The sequence below is a fragment of the Felis catus genome, chromosome A3 (assembly GCF_018350175.1).
Source record: "Felis catus isolate Fca126 chromosome A3, F.catus_Fca126_mat1.0, whole genome shotgun sequence".
In the NCBI taxonomy this organism is placed as follows: domain Eukaryota; kingdom Metazoa; phylum Chordata; class Mammalia; order Carnivora; family Felidae; genus Felis; species Felis catus.
In genome coordinates, this window is record NC_058370.1 from 19,383,512 (window position 1) to 19,392,517 (window position 9,006).

General features: G+C 47.1%; 1 long non-coding RNA gene across 1 annotated transcript; it reads left to right on the forward strand.

The window, feature by feature from the left end:
• Positions 1–432: 432 nt before the first annotated feature.
• Positions 433–5,562, forward strand: LOC109498555. The gene is made up of 3 exons (XR_002155377.3): positions 433–4,461; positions 4,681–4,750; positions 5,061–5,562. It is a non-coding gene; the product is annotated as an uncharacterized LOC109498555 (long non-coding RNA).
• The last annotated feature ends 3,444 nt before the right edge of the window (positions 5,563–9,006 follow it).

Here is a 9,006-nt window from a genome sequence, read left to right on the forward strand (position 1 = left end):
ACCCAATCTATTCACACTGACCTGTGGTACTGAAAGGTCTCCCACTGAATCATCAGACAGTGGTAGGTGCCTTTATAGATTCTATGAGGTATTGTTACACTGTAGCCATGATCACATTGTCATTATTATTGATTTGTTTCACGCCATTTTGAGTATTTTAACCCCCTTTTATTAGTTAGGGTAATTCCAGTCGCTATGAGAGATAAATTCTGCAATATTATCGGCTTAAAGAAATTTTCTCTCTGGGCAACTGGGTGGCTCAATCAGTTAAGTGTCCCAACTCTTGATTTCAGCTCAGGTCACGATCTCACAGTGGTGAGATCGAGCCCTGTGTCAGGCTTGGTGCTGGGTATGGAGCCTGCTTAAGATTGTCTTTCTCCCTCTCCCTCTGGCCCTCGACCCCACCACATGCTCTCTTTCTCTCAAAACAAAACCAAACAAAAAACCCCCACAAATAAGTGATTTTCCCTCAGGTGTAGTCCAAAATACGAATTATTGATTGGCGGTACTGGGGCTCTGCTCTACAGAGGCATTCGGGGATTGAAGTAGCTTCCATTCTGTGGCTCCACCATCTCCTTGTGTCTTAGTCTTTTCCTGCAGCTGGCAGTTGGGAAAAGAGAAGTGAAGGAGGGGTGCCTGCTTCCCAAACATCTCTGCCTGGAGGGGAGGTGCATGTCACTTTCATTCCTATTCCACTGGTTCCATCTAGATGGAAGGGGAACTGGAATTTGTGGTCCTGGCTGAACAACGATGGTCCGACAGCTCCATGCTGTGGAACGGGAGCGTGCATCTTGGTGGGCAGCTAGCTAACTTGCCACAGCCACCAAGCTGCCCCAAACTATAGGTATTAGAGTTATAGCCTGAAAATGTAGCAAAGAGTTATTGTCAAAGGCGACTGTGGGGCTGCTGAAGCGTTTTAGGCAGGACAGTTACACATCTGGTCAATCTGTGCTCCAGTGACACGAAGGGGATTGTGGCAGTGGAATGGAAAGGAAGGAGGAGCCTTCTGAAAACCTCAGTCAGTGAGGTCCATGTTGTCCCCCAGTTTTGAATGGTACAATACCTTGGCATGCCTCACGTTTATATTCCTACCACATACCAAGGGTCCACCATGTGCCTTTTTTGAAATAGTATCTATTGATAGCTTAGCAATGTTATGAGGTAGGTGTTATTACCTGCAATTTAAAAAACAAGTAAATTGAAGTTTATGGAAGAGAAGTGACTTGTCCAAGGTGTGTTGGCCCTTCAGTGGTTGTCACTGAAGCTGTTGGTCTGTATTTGGAAAATTTGGGGGACTCTACAGTGCCAAGTATGCATTTACCCTGTGACGTGTTGTCTTCTTGCTTAGGGAACAAAGGGGTCTGAGTATCCAGTGGTGGTGGGGCCTGGCTGGCAGGTGGACTAGATAGCCCTTTGTACCTGCACCTTCCCCAGGGACAAAGCTTGAAGCACTGCTCTCCCTGCCCCTGCCCATCCCGTTGAGTCACTTCCAAGTTCCTAACAAAGATACTCTGTGAGTCCTCTCACCGGCTCTCAGGAATCTGTTCTCTGGCTCCTGGACCTGGTAGGGAGGGGGACCATAGCCATACTCCCCAGGCTAGAGGAGCCAGTTCTGCTGACTGGGCAGATGGGGCCCACGCACCGGGACCTGGGGAGATTGAGAGGAGAAAGTGGCTGAGCGCAGCTCTGCGAGGCCTAGTGATTTATGAGGAGCAGCTTCCGCGGGCCATCTGGACCAGGAACTTCAGGAAGCACATCCTGTGTGGAGGCACAGGCAGCGTGGGAGCCCTGCCAGGGAGGAGGGAGGAGATGGGGGAGCAGGGATGGGGCAGAGCCAACAAGGAAAGAGCCCCGGCAGTGAAACGAGACAGATTCGGGTTCTTCCACTTCCAGAAACTTTGGGCAAGACCCTAACAGCTCGGGGCCTCACTCTCATCAACTTTAAAATGGAAGGATAATCATACCTGCTGTGCTGTTGAGAAGTTTAGATGGACTGTGGCTTCTACAAGTACCCAACCCATTGGAGGAAAGCTGATATTACTGAACATTGACCATGAGCTACGCATGCAGTTGAGGGTTGGCAACATAAAGATTTCCGGTTTGCAGTCGAGTGGGGGAGGCAGACTATTTTGTATCGTGTGGGACATTTACTACAAACTCTGGGAGCACAGAAGTAAGAACAAGTAACTGGAGGTGAAGGAGAAGTTTGGGGCCTTAAAGGAGAAATAGAAGCTTAGTGACCTACGGAGGGGTAGCAAAGGGAACAGTTTGAGCACAGATACACCACACTAAGGTCAAATGTTGGTGCATTCATTTGCAACTCCAGCCCTGAGCAATCTACTGGGTTCCAAACCCATGTATCCAACTGCCTACTTATATCGCCATTTGAATGTCTAATGGACACTCAAACTTAGAACGACTGAAACAGAGCTACTGGTCCACCTGCCCTCCCCACCTACCCCCACATCAGACTTCTTCCTCCTAGGTCATCCCTATCTTGGCCTGTCTACTCAGTCACATAAGCCAAAAACCTAGAAGACATTTATCTCTGCTTTCTCTATTTCCTTCACTACGTTGCAAGGTACCTTGTTGCACCACTGCATATATATGGTTCCTCCCGGAATTATGCGATGTGGTCTTGACCTCATCTCCCCAAATTTATCCATCAGAAAGTTCTGTCAGTTCTGATCTCCCAAGTACCTCCAGAATCCGTGTCATTCTCTTCATCTCCACCACTGCCATCACAATCTTACCCAGGAAACTGCAACACAATTCTGTGTTTGTTTCCACATCTGTCTTTCAAAATCTAATCTCTTCATGGCTACCAGAGAGGTCTTTACAAAACTGAAATAAAATCAAACACTCCCCTGCTACAAGCCTTTATCTGACAGCCGTTTTCAAGGTAATTCTGTGTAATAATTCACCCTAAAACTCAGTGCTACACAGTAATAGACATTTTTTCTTGCTCATGTGTCCAAGGGTTGGCTGAGGCTCTGCTGATCTGGGCTGAGTTTGGCTGCAGACTGTAGGTTGGGCCCAGGGTTGCTCTCTATGTCTGTCTTTCTGTTTGGTCCAGTGGCTACTCAAGGCATATTCTCCTCCTGGAGAAAAACAGGGACACTAGAGGGCAAGTTTGCCTGACAAGAACATTTCAAGCTTCATTCCCAACACATCCAACACCATCTGATTGCTCAAAGCCAATCATGGGGCCAAGTCCAAGGGTCAAGGAGAAAGGAAGTACACTCCACCATAACTCCATAAGGAAGGTGTGGATATATAATTAGTTGTGGTGAGATAAAGAATTAGGACCAATAATTCAATCTTCAACAAAGGCTTTTAGTGGCTTTCCATTAAACTTAGAATAAGGTCTAAACTTCAACCCCCTCAGGCTCTAGCCCCAGGCTAGCCCCTCTAAACTTCAACTTCTGCCACTTTTTCCCTCACCCATTTCTAGCCATGCTGCCTTTGTGGCTGTTCCTCGAACTTTCCAAACTCTTTTTCTACCTCAGGACCTTTACATTTGCCATTCTCTCTCTGTGTGGATCACACTGCTCCTAGAGCTTCACATGACTGGCTCCTTCCCGCCACCAGGTCTGAGATGCAATGCTACCTATACCTGGGGGTGTGTTAGAGATGCAGGTGCCTGGGCTCCACCCCCAGAGATTCTGAAATGGCAGGTGTAGGGGTGTATCTCAGGGGTCTGTTGCTAACAAGATACCCACTGTTGATGCCAGTGCCGGTGTTCCATGGAACATTCTGAGAAAGGCTGCTGTGAGAGGGAAGCATGCCCCAGGGGTACTGGGGAGGATGTGCAGGGCCTGAGTCTGTTGGGATTCAAGGGAGTCTTGCAGAGGCGTAGCAGCTGAGCCGAGGCTTGAGGGATGTAGAGGAGGTGGTCAGGCCGACAAGACTATGTTTTAGGGTCATCCCACAACTCTGTGTGCGTCTTGGGTGTGAGCTTCCAAGTAACTTTTCCTGAACCCCTCACCCCATCCAGCCCAGGCCCTGCTGGAACAGCCTCCCATTGGGAACTAGAACTGATGACATTATATACGACCACCATCCGAGCTTCTTGAGACAACCAATCCCACAGGAAGTCTTAGAAAGCTTTTTTTCCCTCTAAATGATCTTTTTTAGTGTCTGTCACCCAGAGTTGTAGAGATTTTATATCATCTATGAAATCCTATTAAGATTTTATTTCCTTATTTTCCTTTTATGATGACTGGGATTTCCTTCCTGAGAGAAGGCTTCAGGAAGTGGCCGTGCCTTGGCAGGAGCCAGGCCCTGGGGAGGGTGTGTTGCTGATGCAGCCACAGCCTCCGTGGCAGAGTTGCTGACAGGCATTCAGAGCTGGCAGCATCCTTCAAGGTCCTGTGGCCCATTTTCCCCCTGAAGGTATCCTCTCTAGAGCTTTGAGCATCCCATGACCCAAGAGAGGCAGTGATGGAGCTTTGGAGTCAGGTGAGATGGTCTAAGAGTCAGAGGGTCTGGGCTGAGACCTAGAACTTCTTGGAGGGCTGGCCTTTTGGGATGCTACCTACTTGGGTGACTTCAGACAGTTGTTTACATGCTCTAAACCTTATCTGTACATGCATGCACACATGTTATGGTGAAGATAAGATGTGATAAGTGCTTTGTAGGCAGGGACCATAGAAGGACTCCTATTCTCTCCTTGAACAGATCCAGTGACGGGCAACCTGCTACTTTGAAAAGTGGAGTGTTGAGATCCGGTTGGATCCAGATGCCATCAGTGAGTCCATTGGCGATCTTTTCTGATTTCAGGTCCTCTTACACATGGACCACGAACCTGGAAAGCCTCATCAAGGCCACTGACTTAATATTGACCAAGAAGGAATTAGAGAGATTCCTCGTGGCCTCTTCTGGTCCTCTTAGGCCACTGCTCCTCAGCCGTGGCTGCTTATGAGAATCACTTGGGATGGTAGGAACCCTAGTTAAGGCTCAGGTCCCCTCTCATATTTATTAAATAAAAACCATCAAGGGTAGAGACAGGCATCAGTGTGGTCCAAAAGTTCTACAGGTGACTCTAATTATTCAACCAGGTGACAGTCTCCTTTTAGAGACATTCAATCAGTCGTGGATCCACGTTGGAGCACTAGCACCAACTCACAGAAGGACATCTTGAAAGCACCTGTTACATGGCTGCCTGCTTCATTCCAGACACAAGATGCAGAACCCAAATTTATCCAGGTTACCAGGTTGGAGTTAAACCTGAGACCACGTTAATTAACCTCCATCTGTTTTACTCGCTCTGGCCCTGCCTAGATGGGCCTCTGAACAGTCCTCCCAGTCTTGTTGGGGAGTCCCTTGTGTGCTTAGGAGTGTCTCCTTCCCCAGATAATGGAGTTGGCCAAGTTCTTTCTCTCCAGCTCCTCCTTTCCTGCTGACATTCGCGGTCCATGCACCGTGGAGAAGGACCTCACTACTCTGCCTGCTGCTGGGATGGCCCACAAGAATGCAATTCCCATGTTCAGTGTGCATTAGCCCAGACATTGGTACCAGTCCTTGGTATACCGTTGATTAAACTGCATTTAATCTGGTGCAGAAGTGAGAAGTGTAGCCTTCCTTTCTTGGGGTCACATGCTGTCGTGTGGGTCCGTCAGGAGGACGGCTGGAGCACTAGCTCTCAGCAACTCCAGCCTCTTCCTGAAGCTTCTTCTTAGAGGACCATGGGGCATGAGGTCTTGGTTCAGGTCCTGGACCTGAATAAGTCCATCATGGCCTCTGTAGCGTATGTCTTTGCTCCTTTCACTCTGAACTTAAGAGATGTGACTGATTCCAATCTAAATTGACTTGTACGAATCACCTCCCAGCCAGTCTACCCAAAAGTTTGCCTTAAGAGCCCAATATAGTCAGCAGTCTGTCTTAGAAACCCAAGTCCAAATGAACCCCAGGTATGGACTCAACTTAGGTCAAAGCTAGGACTGCAGATTCCAAATCGGTTTCATTCTTCTGGTCTCTCAATTCAGCCCCACCATCTGAGGATAATAATGTTAATAGCTGCTGTTTATTAAGTGCTTAGTCTGGGCTGGCATGATGCTAAATGCTTCATGTGGTTTACTTCATTTATTTTTACAAAAGTCCTACAGAGTGGGGGTTATTATGACCTATCTTACAGATGAGGTAATAGAAGGTCAGAAAGACCTTGTCATTTAGCATGAAGGTGGTGGAGCTGTGATTTGAATCCAGATCTGTATAACTCAGATGCCCCAACTAATGGTCTGGCTGAGTTGTTTCTATAGCAGTCATGTGGAGTCCTGATACTTTCCTCTCAAGGGCTCATGGGTCATTCAGAAAATAAGCAGGTCTTCAGACTTAGCAGGAGTCCAGGATCATTGATCACAGTTTCATGTTTTCTATTGTAAAATTCAATGGCATTTGCCCATCTGTTTCTTTTTTTTTCTTCCAAGATTTTATTTAAATTCAAGTTAGTTAACATATGGTGTAGTATTGGTTTCAGGAGTAGAATTTAGTGACTCATCACTTACATATAACATCCAGTGCTCAACCCAACAAGTGCCCTCCTTTGTACCCATTGCCCATCTAGCCCGTCCCCTTACCCACCTCCTGTCCATCAACCCTCATTTTGTTCTCTATAGTTAAAAATCACTTATGGTTTGTCTACCTCTATGTTTTTATCTTATTTTTCCTTCCCTTCCCCCTATGTTCATCTGTTTTGTTTCTTAAATTCCATGTACGAGTGAAATGATATGGTATTTGTCTTTCTCTGACTGACTTATTTGGCTTAGCATTATACTCTCTAGCTCCATCCATGTCTTTGCAAATGGCAGGATATCATTCTTTTTGATGGCTAAGTAATACTCCATTGTGTATATAAACCACATCCTATTCATTCATCAGTTGATGGGTTGTTTCCATATTTGGCTGTTGTTGATAGCGCTGCTATAAACATTAAGGGGGCTCACACTTGTCAGAATGGCTAAAATTAACAACTCAGGAAACAACAGATGTTGGCAAGGATGTGGATAAAGGGGAACCCTCTTGCACTGCTGGTGGGAATGCAAACTGGTGCAGCCGCCCTGGAAAACAGTATGGAGGTTCCTCAAAAAGTTAAAAGTGAAACTACCCTATGACCCAGCAATTGTCCGTCTGTTTCCTATATTTCTCCACACTCCTTCAAGAGTCCATTTAGACCAAGAGCTCAGGGTTGAATGTCAGTGTCAAAGACAGCAGTGCCTTAGTCACAGACCACCAAGTCCACCCCACCCCCCCCCTCCCCACACCCCGGTCACCAGAGAGGGGAAATAGATTGGTCTAAAGTCACACAACGAGTCCGCAACAAGTCAGTCTAGGACCCAGGGTCCTTCTCCCAGAGCCTTGGACTCATGGTGCGACCTTGCATAAGTAACTATTCTCCAAAGAATGATGCAACAGGCAGATAGGTAACCATGGAAGCAGTCTCTGCATTAAGCTAAGCTTTTAGAGAGGCGGAACCTGGACAGGACACCTGAAGTGGAGACTCTACTCTAACAGCTGAAGCTGAGGTGAATCAGGGGTGTGGACCTGAAAGGTCTGTTCCTCCCCTTGTCACTTTCCCTGCCCATCCTTGGGCATTTCTGGGAATGCTAGATACTTGCTGATGCTAGTTAGAAAGTCTGGAGCTTGAGTAGTTTGGGGACCTTGAAAGAGAACTGGACAGAGTGACTCTAGCCCTTCTGCTGACTGATCTCAGGTGAAGAGTCCTCCCACCAAAGGTTTTAGTACCTGCTGAACAACCTGCTCTCTGAAGAAGGGGAGAAAATTCCATTCCCTCCATGTAAATATTCCCTTGACGTGGTCACTTTCAAGTTACCAACATATTAACTAACTTGCAAATTTCCTGAAAACTTGACATTTGGCTCTGTGAGGCACAAGTTGAGTCCAGCACACCATTGCTTCCAAATCTTCAAATGCTTCGCTAGATTGGGATGGTGAAATTGTAGTGGGCTCCCATCCTCATGGGTGTATGATGATACGTTGGTGGGTGAGGGTGCACAGATAATTGGATGCCTCATTGATAAGTCTTTTCTTGTGATGTCACTACCTCTGTTTCCTCTCTTGATGGAAACGTTGCCATTCCTATCCTGTTACAGAACAAATAGATGTGTGACATGCGGGTCCCAATCCCTGGTGCTGATTTCATATGCTTTTGACAGTTTCATCGCATTTCTCACAGTTGTGATTTTTTTTTTCTTTCCCCTCCTGGGATGGCAGAGTGGCATGTTGGGATACCATGCTGGGAACTGTTTCCCTCTGATCCTTTCTGTCAGGCTGGCTTTCCCTCTTTCCAAGCTTATACTTGCCTAAGTTCAAGGCTTTGCCACATGCACCTTGTAAATTTTCCCTGCCCCCAGAATGGTGCATCTGGAAGGGGGAGATGAGACTTTGTGGTTCTAAATCTCTCCTTGGCACATGTTCTCAGGCATGAATGAAAAATCAGTGATTTGGTTTGAACAGAGAAACTGCAGACAGATGTGCTGTTTTTCACATCTGGCTACTTGGAGGCACAGCTGTATGTGGCCACCCACTCTTTTTTGCACGTGTGGGGGAAGGGATTGGTTCCATCATGGGGCTGCATGGCGAGGGGATGCTCAGGTCACAATCCGAGGTGCCAGGCTGAGTCTGGGGGCAGGGCGGATATTTTCTTAAATCTGGGTGGTCTGGCAGACAGGTAGAAGGGTTGAGGGTAGGAGACATCCTTGAGTCCTCAGTCAACTCCTCATACTGGCTGTCGGTTTGTGAAAGCACAACCCTCTTTTTCTCCGGGTGACTCCAATCGAAACTCTGGGGGGGTTATGTAAACCCATTCCCTAGATGGCACTGAGCCAGAAAATTAGCAATGATCAATGAAAGGGGAAGGATGATGAAATAAAAGTGGAGTCTCAATTATGCTCTAAATGAGCAAGGCGATGTTAAGTCTTTAACAGAGGAGGGGCCAGAGACGGGAGGAAGGGAAAAACGATTACTTGGAAGAATTCCGCGCCCTAG